We start from the raw sequence: 18,234 nt of genomic DNA, 5'->3' as shown, positions 1-18,234 counted from the left end.
CAAAAATCTAATCAGATGGGAAGGTAAGACCCTTAATGAAGTTTAAGGGCACACAAACCTGGTCTGTCTTACCATGCCATATTGCATGTTACTAATCTGCAGAGAGTTACAGCTAGTTTGTCAGGCTTAAACAAGGGAGGAATGAGAAAGCATTATTACCTCCTCTGAGGCTTCAAATCAGTTTTCAGTTTGCTGTGATGACCCTGGCCACCTTCAAGGCTCCCTGGAGAAAAGAAGGAAAGGAAATTAATAAATAGGGGTTCATAAAGATGGCTGCAGCTCTAAAGAGCATCCACGGCTCTCTTTTTTCATCCCGTAGTATATTGTGAAGAAAGACTGCCTCGACCATATGAAAATATAATAAAATGCATATGTTTCTTTCATATATGGAAAAGGTATGTAATTAGTTTTAGTTTAAAATAAGAAAAAATGGGCTGGATGAATGTGTGCTCACTATAAAAGAGAAAAGAGGACTTTTTTTTTTTTTTCAGAAAGGCTCTTCTTAAAAAATTCCTAGTAAAACAAGCAGATGGGCTAATTTCACTTAAGCTAAAAATAATACACAAGTGGAGAAAGCCAAACTTGAGTCTCCCTTTGTAGGGAGTGTCAGGTATATATTTAGAGGGGTCCACATTTTCCTTAGCAGCTTGGGACAGGAATCAAAGGCATACCTTTGCTGCTTAACAAATCATTATCTTTACCTTTACTGCTTGGGAATAGAGGACCAGAAGCCTCAGTTGAGCATTGAACCTTCTGGTTGTCCACATAATTTTTAGTTCATTCCCTGGCTCCACTTTGGAGTCTTCCAGCCAGCTCTCTTCAAGACAAACGTGAAATGGAGAATTTTAATCCTGATGTAATCTGGATTCAAGGAGGGACTGCTCCATGACTCTGGATCTAGAAGCTCTACCTTGGTTTGTGCTTAATGATATAAATACAACTGTTTTCAGGAGGCAAGAAAGGCCTTTAGGAAATAGCTTTGCCCTGTGCCCTTATGTCACGTTAGAAAACCTGATGCAAGTTTAATTTGTTTATATTCAGATATGACCAAGTCCCAGTATTGCTTCTCTGTAGTGCCCCTCTCTTTGACAGAAGTGTCAGGAAATCAAGGATATTCCACAAAATTCCAGGTTTAATTGTGAATACTGTTTGATACAGTGCAAAAATAAAAGACCTTCTATTTAAAGCATAGATGTACTCTTCCTAACAATATGGAATACACCAGATTTTGGGTTCCTCCTAACCAGCTAGTTGTAATATTTCTACTTAAACAAGGGAATTTTCCCTCTTTCACCTCAGTCTGAGCTTTTCCTTACATTTCCTCTCCCCTGACCTCCTGAGGAGGGAGTGACAGAGGAGATTTGGTGGGCACACGGTGTCCAGCTCAAGGCCAACCCATCACAGAAACCAAGCAACCAAAATCACAGGGTTAAGCATGAGGAGAAAGGGAAAAGGGAAAGAGCAAAAGGAAAAGGGGAAGAGAAAAGTGGAAAAGGAGATGGACCTTTTTGAGAGGTGGCAAAAATCAACTTAAAAAATCCTTTTACTTATAAAATCTAAACCAAAACTAATCATAAGCTCAAAGACATAGATCTTCCATATTTATACCAGGTTGCCCTTTGGAATACAATCACATTTTAAATCACAACTATGCAGAGTAAATAGTACTCAGTAGTCTAATTTCTATCCATAATTTAAAGTATTTCTGAAGTGAGAAATCCCTGAGTGAAGAAAGAATGTAAACTCAGAATATGTTTTCAGTAATATTTGCTTAGTGAAAAAAAAAAATCTTTAGAGTTGCTACTGTAGCTCACTATTAAATCTGAGTAGCTGTGTCTGAATGATTTATGTGGTAAGTTATTAAAAGTAAATCAAATAAACGCATGGGAACACCAGTCAGTCCTTTTGCTCTCACTAAATCCCCCTCAGGTTATTTCTCATATATCAGCAGTGTGGCCAAGCAGGCTGCAGGACTCTTCAAGTGTCATGATAATATTTTGGCATCTCCAAAAAGCAGTGACAAAGGGGAAGACTTTTGACACTCTCAAAAAAATGTTTTGGAAGTGTTTATTCATATAATTATGACAAGTTGTGTTAATTAATGCTGAAGGACTCTTCTCACTTTCCCAAAATTTTGCTTATCTTGGTGTCTTAAACATTTTCAGGACGTATTTGAGACCCTATGAAATATATTTATGCACATGAAACATAAAATACATTTTCAGAATTGCAACCCTGCAGTCTTACTCTATTTTCTTCTTCCAAGTTTCACAGTGATTAAGTTTCAACATCAGCTTCCTTAATTAGTCATATTTGAAAATGATTTCGCTATAATTCATATTGAATCATAGAATGAATCACAGAATGGTTTGGGTTGGAAGGCACCATTAAGATCAGCCAGTTCTAGGCTCCCTGCCAGGGAAAGGGACACCTTCCTCTAGATCAGGTTTGCCCAAGTAGAAAGTGTCCCTGACCATGGCAGGAACAAATTAAAGTTAACCAAGTTAAAAAGATTTAAAATATATCTTCAATCAAAAACACTTATTGGCATCATCTCAGGCTTTTTCCCAATGTGACTATTTTGCACAGAATATTGCAAACCATACATAAATTACATTCATTTTTATAAGGATATCTTTCACATTATGTTCTCTGTTGTGGAAACTTTCCCATACACAAAGAACTTCCATTATATTTTACTTTATTCTAATCCCAGTTATGCTTGTCAGGATTCATGAAAGCTCAGTGCACTCATTCAAGCTGTGAGAGAACAGACTTCAGAGGGCTATGCCATTTTACACTGCTCTTCTTTCAGGTTCATCTATGATGAAATAAATAGTTTGGGCCCACGTTGTTTCTCAAGGAGGCTTACAAAGAAATTATCCATATTTAGGATCTCAGCCAGTGAAACAATTTCCCTTTCATATTCTTTCTTACTGGAACACCAAGATGGAAAATTCATCGTATTTGCTGAAGGAATAGAACATCGTTCTCATGTATAAGCATGCTCCCCAGTTAACCAGTTCCCATGGCTGTCACAGACACTGGTTTATATCACTAGATGTTTGTTCTGAACTGGAAAATTGTCACCATTTCTAAATGGGGACGTATCTGTGAAACTCCCTTGAAGTCTGCCCATCACTTCTGAAGACACATCTCACAGGGCTTTACAGTGTGACCTGTTTATCAGGCAGGACTTGAAAAAATGCACTATTAAAGTTATTTGTTTGGACTTTCTATTCCTACCCCTATCACTTCTCTCTAAATTCACAGCTGACCTTCATAGTCTGAAACAGGTTAGGAAGTTTCTTAGAGTTAGTTCTGAGGACCAACACTGCCAAGCATTTCTATTTCCTGTTATTTCTATTTTTCCTGTTATTTATTAATAAAAGCAGGAGTTTCACATAAAAATGATGTTAGCTCTCAGTGTTTTCTTTCCGCATAAATGTTGGCTTTCTTAAAAAACAGCAAAATCCATTAATATCCCAACATCTTTTTTTTCCAGAGAACCTCTTCTGGTATCCCATGTAAATTAAATTGGTTTCTATTCCCAAGGATTAGGTTCTCAGCTAGACTGCAAAATAAAAGTTACTGGCAATCTTCATGACGGGGGCACCATTCTTCTCTGAAGGCCAAAAAATAGCAGATGAAAGTGGCAGTACATTTCTGCCAGAACATGTAGCACGGACAGTTCTCTTAAGGAACCCTGCAGCCAAAAAGGGGATTTCAGCTGAACTTTTCAATCTTTGGATTGCCTCTAAATCAACAGACAATACAGAGAAAATATTTCTTATTTTGGGGAAAAATATTTTTAAATAGCTTCAATTTTCCCATTAAACAGAATAGCACTTTCATAAAATAATATACTCATATTAATGAGCCTTCTGTAGTGACCAACAGGGAAAGAATGAGCAATCAAATATGAGATTATTCTTATTGATTCTTATGTCATTACACTTGAGGAATGGTCTGCAGATACCATCTGCAGGTAATCCTGGAATTAAATTGACACAAATTGCAGCCCGAGACCACCTCTGACTTCAAAATTCCATCCTACTCATTCAATTTTTTTCCAAAAATTTTCAAAATCCAGAAGAAATTTTAAAATCCTCACAAAAGAGTAATGTTATGATGGAGAAAAACAAATAACTATTTACTAGTGCTACAGCTCATTTCAGATGCCATTTCAGATTCTGAAAAAGCTAACTTGCATTAAAAAAAAACCTGGAATTAAAAAAGTTACCATTGGGCATTACAAATGATATATAGCTAATTTTGTAAGTCTTTCAAAGTTCTGAAGAAATATATGAGGTTTTTTTTCTCAAAGTACAGGCTTGTCTATTCCCTTCCTTACAATCAGAAAAGGTTAAGCTACTGAGCCACTTATTTTTGGGTCAGCAAAGTAAGAGCACTGCTAAAATGCAAGGTTTCATCTTTCAACAGGAAATGTCTGCCTGGAGTAAGATTTTCTTTCACAGCAGCCCCCAGTTTATGGCAGCAATGGCTTACACTGCAGGGGAAGTGAGGGAGAGAACAAGTACCAGGTATTGTACAGAAAACTGGATGAAAAAGCTGAACAATTTTTGAAAAGCTGGAACCATTTTTTTCCCTTCCATTCCAAAAGGAAAGTGGTAAATGTTCTGCAACGCTGCCTAATTTATTTACAGAAATGTACAAGGTGCTCTTTTCTTGAGCACAAGTGAAATCAAGAAACATGAGACAATTTTCTGCTCACTTTTCCAGATCTCTCCTAGTCCAACAACTGTTTCCTCAGGGACACCTTCTCCATGACACACTAAGCTCCGTCTCCTGTCCTTTTACCAGCTCCTAGATCAGATTCTTTCATCTTTTCCTCATCTCTCCCACAGATAGACAAACAACCAAAAAACAGAGGCTGGGAGAACTGTTCTTGCTTCCAACTGCCTTCAGCGAGCCTTTCCTGCATCCTGAGACCCTAAATGGGTGACTGCATGTCACCTATTTGGCTGGCAGCCATATCTTTACAATTGTTTCATTTATTTTAAGGCCCTAAAATTGCATTGGCCCACTAATTTGCTTAGGTTTTCAGGAAACTTAGTTTCAGCTATAGAGTTTATTTTTATTATTTTGTTTCTTACATTTAAATAATCTTTCTTATATTGTAATAATGCATTTTAAAGCACAGAAGATCAATAAAAAGAGGGTATTCCCCAGAAAACAGGACTATATGGAATAAGCAGAATACCTAGAAAGCAACTTTAGATTAATATTACTTGTTAATGGGGGAAAAAATAACCAGAAGGGAATGCTGTTACCTGAAAAATTCAGATAGTTAGCCAGGAAAAGCCAAGAACCTTTTCAGAGTCACTAAGATGAATTTTAGATTTCTGAGGAACTACTGCCCACTGTATTCATTGATTTAGTGGTTTCTCATGATAACAAACCCCAGAGCATGAAAGATGAGGCTCTCATTTCAAATCATCTCCAAAGAATAGGTACAACTAGTGTCTGCCTGGGAATAGAAGAACATGAAAGTACACCATGGGTGATTTTCATGAGGCAATGGTACTATTTTTTTTTTTTTTTGAGCCCCAAAAGCAACCAGTAGTGTTAACTTTATATGAATATCTCAAAGTTACAGCAGCAACAATAGCATTAGATAATTCTGACACTAAAAAAATGCTGAGGTCAAGTTACCTCCACTTTCAGGATGGAAGTCCTGTTTAAGCCCAGCTGGACTACCAGCTCATTTCAAGCTTTCTGCTGAATTTATATTGAGTGCTAATGATCTCCAGCTAATTCCAGTTTGGAGTTAAGAGTTTACAACAGAAACTGACCTTTGCTGTCCCAGAGGAAAAAAGGGAGTGAAATTATTATCCGAGGCTATTTGTTAGGTCTGAAAACCCACTTAATGGATCAATAAATCAAACAGTGAATGAAGCTGGTTTAGAAGGCAGGTGTGTGGATTCTAGTACTAAATAGGTGTTTCATGTGAGAGAACAGTGTGGGTTATGTTAGACTGAATGAAATCAGCTGAACTGTGTCCTGTAAATCCCTCAAGCAGGGTGACATTTGTTCTAACTTCTTGTAAGAACACAGTAAAACATCCTTGGACATGTGGCTTACGCAAAATGTGTCAGCATCATGTGCATGTAATATCTGGTGAGTTTTAATGCAGTACACTAGTAACAGGTAAATGCATGAGAGTTTATAAAGGTAGGTCAGTCAAGGGCTGCCAGGAAGCATCAAAGACTGCTTAGTGCTCACATTTGGAATATTTTCTCATTTAAGACAGAATAATATATCACTGAACCACCTTCAAAGAGAAATGATGGACAAGACAAAAAGAGGACCAACTTGCTTAGGAAAATTAAAAGCAATTGAAGCCCTAAACCTCATCTTTCCTGCCCTGCCCATGGCATAGCATAAGGGAACTCCAGAGACAACTGCTTTGTCCAAGTGATATTCAGCTTGCCAGCAGGTGTAGAGAAAACTACCACAGGAAATGCTGCAAGAGCCACCCACATTATCCCAAGAGTGCTTCATTAGTCCATTGGTAAATCAGTGGTCTTCATTAAAAGAGCAGCATGTAAAAGGCTATCTGAATATCTGTTCTGGGATATTTTAAGATGTTTTTGTCAGTTTAGGGTTTTTTAATTATTAAAATTTGCCAGACTTGGGGTTTTGTTACAAAAATGTAGAAATAGTAGAGAAAACAGGCTTGCTCTCTGACAATATATAATACTTTAGTTTATGTAAATTTGAAAGGCATTTTACAATGTGCTGTAGTGTACTACAATGCTCAATGTTTACTCAGTACATAGATTTACTCAGTAAAATCACACTTTTTCCAACTCTTCTCATTACATGCTGATGTATTACAGTGGAATAAGGCCAGAGGTTTATTCTATTCCATGTCAAATAAATAAACACAGAACAAGTAGGAAGCATAGAAACTTATTTTTCACATCACAGATCTCTTAACACAGAGTACATACATCTCTTTGCCCCTAGAAAACTTTCTAACAGTCTGGAATATGATACTTGTGGCAAAGTCAATTCCAAACCAGTACTTGCTGATAATATCACTACAGCGCCTTCCTCCATACAAATTTGTCCCAGACAGTACATTTTTGGGCTAAATCCAATAATCATCCTGAAATAGCATTTTCCAAATATTTTCCAGTCCATAACAGGCAGTGTCTAGTAAAGCATTTAGTATAACCTCAGTAGGAGTAAACCTGTACTTCCAGTAAATATTTCTAAGCATTCAGAAAATATTAAATTGGAAGGAACTGTTAGTCTGTTGGGATGTGATAAAAACTCAATATGAACCTAGACAATTACAGAAGTTGCTTAGCATCAAATAAAGTCAGGTGCAAAATGCTTAGCTTAAATCAGGGTAATTGTATGCACAAAGCCAGAATGAAGAATGATTAAGCAGCAGCTGCTAAGAGGTTTTAAGGAGTGCCATGGATCACAAGCTGAACATAAATCAAAAGTTGTGTTCTGTGGAGAGAGCAGGCATCACATTGGGATGTGTTTTACAATATTGCCTGTGAAAGGCTGGAGATGGAGCCCTTCCTGTGACTGTGCCAGGAGAGTTCTGGATGCCTGCCCTGGAAACACCAAACTAGGAACTAAGTGCACCATTTAGAGAGTCTGCAAAGGGGTGGTGAGAGTGGGAATAAGTGATAAGGGGAAGGAGATGAGGAAACAGGGGAGGGGGAGAAAGAAAAGGCTGACGCTCCTTAATTAAGAGAAAAGAGGATGAGGGTGAGAGCAGTGTTAAAATAACAAAAATGAGAACAGCTCTTAAACCATTTAGACTTCCAGGAGTAAACAGACGTGAAATTATGGAATTAAACTTCAACAGCAAAGATGAGTTATGCACTGGGGAGAGGCTAATAAAGCTATCAGGCAGGCCCAGGGAAAGCATGGCCCTCCATCACTGGAAGCCCTGAAGACAAATGTGCTAAGAGACACAGATGTACTTGATTCTCCCACTGGGGCAGGAGAGACCTCAGCAGGCACTTTCCAGCCTTACATTCAATTATCCTGTGATTCTACAAAGCTATTGCCACCACAGTATTATTCATCTCTTTAGAAACTATGCAGCTACTGCTGAAATAAAATAAAGGGAGAAAAGGGGGTGCTGAGTTTTTTTCATACGTTTCTTGTGATGGATGCGAGTCCCTGATAGGTTTCTGGGTGCCTATAAAGGAAACCTCCAGATGGATACAAGTCTAATATTTCCCATTTTGTCTTCTTTTTTACACTCACTACGATTATTTAGATTCCATTTTGTTTATACTAATCTTAGTGCATCACATCCTCCACTCCAGCAATTTTCAAATACATCCCCTCAGAACAGCCCAAGAGATCCCCTGTATGATAAAGAAGTGCCAGGAATCTTTTTCTTTTTTCTTTTTTTTTTTTAATGAACATGTTTTTGAGTTAATAATATGCTGAGGGAGCAGCTGCACTCAGCAAAACTCCAGCTATAAAACCCTGAAAAGCTTGTGTTTCTTTCACATCATACTGCAGCCAAGCCAGCTGAGCCTACATCTGCCTCAAATCACTGGCAGGTAAAGTTTGTGTCTCACTACAGGGATGTAGTCCCACTGGGTTATTTTATTTATTTGAAGCAGAGCAAACTGAAACATTTGGTTTAACTTGAAATCATGTTTCTCCCCAAAGTTCACATGAATTTCAACGTATTTTTACTTTTTTTTTTGCGCTGTTTTGTTTTGATGTGCCTGTTTTTACTGTGTGTGCTGCACACTTGCAGCCACAAACAAAAGCCATAAAACTGGTGGGGGATTGCCATGGCTGTTTGTGCTGCCATGTGCTTCAAGGACCATGGCAAAGGAACATGGTGCTTGTATTTGTAAATTCCAAAACACAGAAACTCAAGGTGGGAAGAACCAGGGCCAATTTGAGTTAACAAACTCTAAAACTGGTGGGGTATACAACAGCAATCCAAATGCCTTAACTTTTCTCTTTATCCAGCCCTGTTAGCTTTTACTAGTTTTGACATTCCTCTTGCTATTTGCATCCACATCCCCTTAAATCATTTCTGTTCCCATAAATCCCTTCTGTATTGCCAACACTGCATTGAGATTGTCTTTTCAGATTGCCATTCCAAAGAAATGCTGTGAAAAATAATTTTCCAAGCTCTTAAATCATTCCTGCACATACCACCCAACTGATCTGGGGAGTGCTGCTCGACCAAATCATAATGTTCAAGTTGAACAATGCCAATTAAAATAAATATTGACCACAGATCAACACAGATCTCTCTCTGCTCTGCAATCCTCCCTGCTCCCCTCCCCATGACTCAGGAACTTCAGTCACACAGATTTGAAGGTTGGCTTAAGTAAGTTTCTTTCAGCAGCCTTCTCCAGCATCAATGACTCTTTCTCCTACCTCAAGAGGTATTAGATATAGCTGTTAAAGGATTATTCTGATCTGTTCATTTACAGTTTCGAAATTATATTTTGTGCTTAGCTTTCCACGTGAGTGCTATATTCTGGAATCAGAGTCAATACATTTAGCCAGAAAAAAAAATCATTTAACATAGGAACTTCAACAATTATCTAGGAGGAAATAAATGTCAGTAAGTTTGAGCAGATCAGTTCATTACAAATATCTGAAGACACAGAAAGCAAATATTTTGATGCTTCTTAACTGCTTTGAGAGGAAAAAGATTGAAATGAGTGAATAGAGTTCACTGCATGAATGAAAGCAAGAAATTAGTGCCCAAGCCCAGTGGAAGGACCCAAATAAAACACTCACACATGGAAAGAGAATTCATTTTGTTAGCATTTATAAATAAAGGATGTAAACAGTTGATTTTGGACTTTGTAACTCAGTGGGAATGTGAGTCAGAAAGTGTGAATTAATGTCATCAGATGCAGACACTGACCTACTTAAATTAAAAAGACAATTTTGACACATTATCAAGAATGGAGTAAAAATGAAAGCCAACAGAAAATGAATTTTCTACTCATTTTAAAGCATTCCTATGATCTCAGTTTTGAAAGCAGACCTCCTGCAGCTTTTATCTGACTTTCAAGGCACATTAATTCATGGCCCAGAGATGAATCACAGCTGCCAGTTCTTCTCAGAACACTGACAGTGGCTACCTCTAGGCCAGTGGATCTGTGACTCTGCAGTGAAAAAGTCTCTGAGATCACATCTCAATCTGCATTTACTGCAGACATTTGTAGAAAAAAAATAATAAGCAACAGAGATGCAACAAGAACCAATGCATACTTTGGGAACATAAGCATAATGACTTTCACTGTCATGGACTCACAGAAATGTCAAGGACTCAACCAGCCTTTTCCTTGGCTCGGGAATACTGTGAGGTGTATTTTACTCATCCTTCACACATAATGATCTCCTGAAAGATCTCCAAGGGATAAAATCCTATAGTCTCTCATTAAGGAGTGTTTAAAAGCTTAATTATATGCATAGCTGTCCACAGAAATGCAGGTGGGAGATATTTTGTGTCATTTATTATCATCTATACACGTGGCTCACATTTTGGCTTTACCCCTCTTGCTTATCATTAATATCACTACACTAACCATAGGGACACACTGATCCTTACTAATAAAGTCAGGAAAATCTTTCAGTCTTCTTACCTTACTCAGTATTCTGTCACAGCCACAACACACAAAGCATCACCATAGAATTCCAGAAGGCTTCAACCCACACAGAGTAACTCCACTCCAGAAGGCTGCAAGCACCTGCCCTCCTTATCCTTCAGCCCAACCTTTTATCCCCCTGATGTTGATGCAGTGCCCCTGTGTGCCCTCTGCTCCCTTTGGTGGTTGCTCAGTGTCCCTGGGCACTCCCTGGCTCATTGCTGTCAGTGCTGCTCACCTGCTCCTCACAGCTGTGCCCACTGGGGATGAGGCTCAGCCACAGCCCCACCCAATTACCACAAACTGTGTGCCTACAGTTTGACTATTGAAGGATATTAATCCATCAATAAGTATCTGTAGGGAATATTAGACCTGACTTGTTTTTTGCTGTTACTTCCACTGCCCCCAGCTAACTTCTGATATATTTATAGAACCATTGCTTTATGCCTTTAAGGTACATTTTTCCAATTAATTGACTTATTCTTGCACTTTTTTGTGATTCCTTTTGGATTTTCAGGATTTATTACAGACACTTCCTCTTCTTGTCACTTTTGAGTTTAAGGTTTACTTGCCAGAATGCTTGTGTTTTCTCTTGGTTCCTTTTCCTTATTTTCCTTTCATAGACCTGAAACATTGCAACCCTAATTTTACTAAAATAGGCTTTCTTGAATCCCTGAACTGTCTGATTCTGATTTACTTTTTTTTTTTTTTTTTTTTTAGGATGGGATTAAATACTCATTAAGGATGAGGGTAGGTATTAATTTTGGAAAAAAAAACATTTCCAATATGACATGCTGTCTTCTGTAGTGCAAAATGGTGACATGTAATTCACTGCCTGATCTCCTGAGTTTGCAAAACTTCCTTTTTCATGTTGTAACTCACATGTGCTGACATAAAAAAAGCAAACAAGCAAAGGCCAAGGATGTGTAAGAGACAGATCTTATGGATCTAAAAGGAGAAAGGGCAAGGTAAATATTGCCAGACAAATCCTCCCCTGACTACCACCAGTGGATTCACAGTGTGAATTATAGAGCACTTGCTGTAATTTGCTTCTTAACTTTCAAAAAAGACTTATTTTGAGACATCCAAATTGACTGTACAAAAGGTTTATGGCATTTATTTGCCATCATACACATGAAAATGTGCAACTACTGCACAGATGGGCAGTTTCATGTGCTTTTCATTAACTTTTCTCTTTTTAAACACACCTTCTTTGCTCGAGCTAGTTTCTGCTGGTTTTGTTTTATGACATGATGGTTTATAAAATTTCCGTCAAAGCGTGTTACTGTTTGATCAGGTTAAGAACAATCAGGGTAAGTGTTGCCAGCTACAGTTTTCCATCCCAGCAGAGTGTACATATGGTGCAAGACATAAAGAAACACAGACTGATTAGCGTGCAAAGTGCAGCACGGCCCTCTTTACTATTCATCATTAATGTCAGAGTGGATTTTCAGAATCAAGAGGCTTCTCCCACAGCCACAGCAGTTTTGCACATAGCCACACAAAGAAAAGCCAACCAGAAATTATGCAACATGTGTGAGCGAGGTCTTCAGGCATGAGCTCCTTTTCAGAAAGGGAAACATTGTTCCTATCATATTTTCTTGCTAACTCCTCCTAAAGGTTCAGGAAACATATGTCAGAACAGCTTTCCTTAATTCAGAGCAAATTCAGAGCACTGAACTTTCCCATGCATTTCCTGGAAAAGCTTCACTTCCTGAAAATGCTGCTCTGTCTGCCCCAGAACACCTGAAGCCCTCTCTTTAAAGCTTGCCACAAAAGAGAAGAAGAAGATCGCTGTCATCTTTGGACTTCATGTAATAAATAGAAGTGGATTTTAGAGAAATAAAAGGAACACAAAAAAAAAACCAAAAAAACAGGGCCAGCAAACCAATATCCTGAAGATACTAGAGACCTCCCTGTTGTCTTTTTTCTTCTGTATTTCATAGCCAAATGTCCAAGTGCTCTTTCTGATTACATTTTGCCTTTTTAGATAGGAAAAATCTAAATTCAGATTAATCGCTACATGTAAAGATTTGTTTGACACTCACCCAGGAAATTCTTTGTGTACTTTAACCATTCTGCATGTGCAGACATTAGTGAAGCACACGTGCTCAATGGCCTCAAAGGCGTCTCTTCAGCAGGAACTTTCAGAAGTGAATCCCCATGAGATTACTCACAGAATGACAAAATTTAAATACCTTTTTTGCCAGGCAAAAACCTCATTTCAAGCAGCCAACACACTTGTATGCTTGACAGCAATGAGCAACAATTTATAGCACATTGCCTGCTTCACTGGCTAATGTAAGAAACTGATGCTTAGACATGTCAGAATTCATACAGAGCCATGTCACCTGAGGAATTGTTTGGGGAGCACTGCAGCAGGCACAATTCCATCACAATCTCCAGAAAGTGTGCATATCCACCCCTTCTGTAGGAAGTCTGGCTCCCTAAAATCACTCAGGACCCTCTCAAGAAGATCCACGACTTTTGGGAGAAGGTGGAAGGCAGAAAATTCATAGGTAACAAATTAATAAAGAAAGCTCTCAAATTACTTCTGTGCCAGATGATATTCTTGAAGTGCCCAGATGAACTATAATCAAATATATCTGATTAACAGAAGGTAACTCCAAATATGTGGGAACCAAATAAATACAGTGACTTGTAGCCTCATCATTTTGCCTCATGAGCCAGTCAGACCTCCCAAGTTAAGCAGTGCTGAGCCAAGTGTGAATTTAAATAGGAGACCCTCCAAGGAAAACTGAGTGCATGGGCTGAAGGAAATAGTGCTGGTAGTCCTTGTCTGAGTTACTACTGAGCTAAGGTGCTTGCATGATGCCAACAACACAGGACTGAAGCTGTAGAAGTAACTCAAATCTTTGAACACCAGCTTCTCTGTTTCTTACTCACAAAGAGCATAGAAAGCAAATCTCTTTGGAGGACTTGGTAATGCATGAAGCCAACTGAGGAACTCCTGATTCTTAGAGCAGCTTAATCTGGAAGGGTCCTCAGAATTCATGTTGTCTGATGACCTGCTCAAGCTAGAGCCAATGCTAAAGTTAGGTGCCCTGGGTGCCCAGGGCCTTGTAATTTACAGGCACAAATAACACTCTCCTAATTTCATACATCATGTGAATGAAAATAGCTAGGGAGAAATTTTTGTTCTTTACTTGTTTTGGGAAAAGCCTGTGCTATAGTATTCCACAAATTCCTATTTGAATGTTGCCCCATTTTGTTGGCAATTGAAAGTTTTTGTGCATTCACAGCCTAATTCAGTGTGCTGATAGTCATCATTAATGCCAGCAGCTCAGAATATTCCCTGGCATGAGTATGTGAAACATACAGATAAATTCAGGACTAGAGATAAAGAAAACATAAAAAACACTCTAAATCATTGAGGCATGGTCATGTCGTCAAGAATAGCAAATGAGATTTTGACACTCTTCTGAAAACTGCTGGTAATTGATACCCATGACATAGGTGTTAAGTAAATACATTCATATTTCTGGTGCCAAGTATGATGCCAATTACCAGCAGATTGAATTAGATTTGTAGATGTTCCTGCATAGAAGAGGCAATTAGCAGCACCTTAGGCAAAAAAAAAAATATAAAAATAAAAATAAAGAAGATACATGAAGAAAAAAAGGTGGGAGAGAATTTTGGATTTATATACCAAACACTACCCAACTGACTTGTATTCACTGCATTTGTCCTTTACATAGCTGCAATACATGGATTATTCATTTGCTCATCCTTTATTAGTCCTAAAAGTGTTCTCCTCACTGCAAAAGCACAGAGACAGTCTGGGATGTAAGCTCTATCAGCCAGACTCAGAGGAGCCAGAACGCACCAGGAATCTGTGGGATGGGATCATTCAGACTGGTTTTGTGCACGGTTGCGTGCATTTGCTGCTTAATAGTTCTTCAGATTGCTGTTACCATGGAACAAAAGGAACATTTTTAGGAGCACTTTCAGTGAGAAAAGGATGATTCCTTTGGCTATGACCAATGTGGGATCATTAATACCTAGCCAGAACCATTTCCTGACTTTGTACTAGGGGAAAACCTAGGGTGCATCACCTCCCTGACCTTCCTGTCCTGGCTGCCATGGAAAGAAAGGGACAAACGTAGGCCAGAAGGACTGTGGGTGATGTGGGACAAGGAGGGTATGGCCTGCTGCCAACACCACCAGCCCATACACAGATTTTGTGAGGACTAGGACACTGATAGCCTTTCTGACCATATTGCCTAACAAGGAAAATGAATGGAAAATACTAAGTTATAAGCAGCCCCTGGCACAGACACTCAGCTAGTCCAGCTCTTCCTCCTAACACAGATAGTCTAAGCAACAACAGAGAACAAAGTGTGCCTGAATCCAAATTATCTCAAGTGAACATATCTGATTCTATCTCAGCTTCCTCACATCTGTGCAATTAGGCCTCTGCTTCATTTTGCTGAGTCCATGAAGTGTCATTTGCATGAGCTCAGCAAATCTTTGAGGCACACCTTCCTGACAGCAGCCACAGCTGACCATTACGCCTGCCAAGCGATGACTGCCAATGCTTACTACTCCTCACCTTTTGTGCCATTTGGATCTGGTTCTCTTCTTCACTTCTGGTCTCCAAGAAGTAACCTGTAATTCATCAGCTTAGGGGAAAATATGTGTGATCTCATGAATCCTGGATGTTGTAAAATATTGTTTTGTTGGTGAGGAGACAGAGGTCTGTACACCATTAGACTAGTAAAACTCGCAGTTTTCCAGGGGTTTGCCAAGCAAGTCTTCAGTGCCTCAAATCTTCCACAGTCTGTTTGATATATCAGGAAGGAGAGACAGTAAACTATCCATGGGGGTAGCTAGCACAGATCATAGCGTCAAATGCATGACATTTATACACTATAAACTCACTTTAAATACCCTCCTACAACAAGTACTGTAACATTAGAGAGGGCAAAGTTGGAAAATACTGATTGTGACCATGTGTAGAACAAGGATAATTTATTTTTAGCTTTGTATTTCTATTCTAATACAATACTACCACCCAACACACATGCATATGGATTTCTAAAACGGTATCTTATATTTTAAAAAGCTGTTGTTAGCAAGATCCAGAAAATGAATAGGTGCACGTTTGGCTTACATCATGTTAGAGGTGCATAATTCACTGAGGGTAGGGAAAACTTATCTTCCCCTCATGGATTCACATGAATTCATGTTTTCCTCTCCACTCCAGGGTGCAATTCCAAAATTTATTCCATTATAACAGCAGGTGTCAATACCTCTGTTTCAACATTGCAGAAATTGGCAGCCTTTGGAAAGAAGCAATTAAATCACTGCCAGCACCATCAGAGGGCTTCTACTCTTTGCTGCTATGGCACTGAATAGTCTGAGGAGAGCAAAGTTACATCACGGATGGCAATGAGAAGGGAAAAAGACAACATTCCCTTTACACCTGAGTTTAGTCACAGGTTATTTACAGTTCTTCATTGATACAAAGGCCTTGAGCAAGGGTTGTATACTGCTGTTGTGAAATACCTGAAAGGCAGAAGTGGGACATTCACCTTTAAATTCCTGCATTTGGTATTTGCTTGCATCTTTTGTAATTCCACTAAGAGGAGGGGTCTACCAGGAAAGGAAACTTCACAATCATCTTCTGCTCAAACCCTTATGACAGAGACTCATAGTTCTTCTCATCCATCATGTACAACTCCAACTAAAATCCCTGTCAAGAGAACCATAGCATGCTTTAATCCAAATTGACTGTGTCTTGTTCTGCTTCTTAAATCTATATGCAATTAGATTTTCTATTCAAGTTACCAAGACCTTGGAGACCTTGTTATTTGCATGAGTTCAGTAAATCTCTGAGCCTCACTCTCCTGACAGCAGCCACACTTGAACCTTACACCTATTGAAAATGATGATTGACAACGTATGTAATGACTAAAACATAACTCTACTGGTTGTACTTTCTCTCCCTGATCCCCCAAATACTTACTCAAATGAAAAATTTTTGAAAGAATCTGAAGAGAAAATCTGAGCACAGCTGACTGCCTACTGCAGAAGCTACCTACCTTGTGAAAATCCATCACCAAATGCACCATTATATTTGTTATTTGGGCTAGTGATTATACTAAACCAGTGACTCCTGCATTTCCTGTGAAAAACTGCAAAGGCCTCCATGGCATTTTGGAAAAGAAAAAAGAAATTCTGCATGAGTTTAATCTCTTTTCTTCATTTGTTTTTATCCTTGTCATAGTTTAAACCCAGCCAACAACTAAGTACCATGCAGTCACCTGCACATTCTCACCCGTCTCTTGGCGCAAAGAGGAGGAGAATCAGAAAAAAGTAAAACCCACAGGTTGAGAAAAGAGAAGTTTAATAATTGTAATGAATACAACAATAATCATAATAGTCATGAAAGGGAGATAACAAAAAGAAAGTGGGGCCTAAAACCCAAGGCAGACAAACTATTCACAACACAATTGCTCACCACCTGCTCAGTGATGCCAAGCCCATCCCCAAGGACTGATCAGCACCCTCCACCAAATTTCCCCAGTTTACATACTGAGTGTGATGATCTATGGTGTGGGATAGCCTATGGAACAGCCTCTTGACCAGCTCAGATCAGCTCTCCTGCCTATGCCCCCTCCCAAGTCCTTGTGTACCTGCTGGCTGGCAGGGCACGGGAAAACTCCTTGACTTAGCAACAACGAAAACAGCAGTGTGCTACCACTGCTATTCTCATGCTAAATCCAAAATCCCAACCACACAAGGAATAAAATTGACTCTATCCCACCCTAATACAGGACAACTTCCTATCCTGAATTGTTGTTGTCAGGCCAGACTTGGCCCGCAGCGTCTTCAGTCGACTGGGGCAACTTGTGACAATGTGTGACTGTGCACAGTAAGGTGGGAGGAGAGATCTTGGCCAGCAGTATGTTCATCAAAATGCTGAACTTCTACCCTAGGAAAATGCCACAGGATCTTTCATCATGGAGCAGATATTTCCCTGTCTCCTTACCCAATTTCTTTACCTTCTCAACAATGGAGAGCAGAGTCAGAGCCAGAAACTGGTATTTGAGTCCAGATATGGCATGTATTCCAAAGTTGATGACTCAGTCTCAGAATTATTCCCTCTGGGTTTAGATTTTAAAAGGTCACTGTGGTCTCTGCCAGCTGGTAATGTCAGAAACAAGAGTATTGCTGTTAGCGTTTAACAGGTAATACCACTTATTTCATGGAGTGGGTTTTGTTCCAGATAGGGATATAAATTTATTTGTTTTAATGACTTAACTTGTTGACAAATAAACATTTGACAAAAAATGTATAATATAATCCTGGCAAACTACAACACGACTTTAGCTTTGCTTCAAATTTGAATTCAGCTATTTATTACATCACCCTTTGCCAGAATTGGGCAGTAAACCACTTTCATATTCAGAAGAATGTTTCCATTTAAAATTTACATTTAAAATTGCAATAAGATGCTGGATCTCATTCTTTTGGAGGAAATTGTTGTGCATTACATTAGCTACATTCTAGAGAAATGCATTCTCCTTCCTGTATCAGTTTCAATTATCTGGGTGCATTACTCACCCATTTTTAT

The sequence above is a fragment of the Lonchura striata genome, chromosome 4, assembly GCF_046129695.1.
Source record: "Lonchura striata isolate bLonStr1 chromosome 4, bLonStr1.mat, whole genome shotgun sequence".
Lineage (NCBI taxonomy): Eukaryota > Metazoa > Chordata > Aves > Passeriformes > Estrildidae > Lonchura > Lonchura striata.
Note: the sequence above shows the minus strand (reverse complement) of the source record.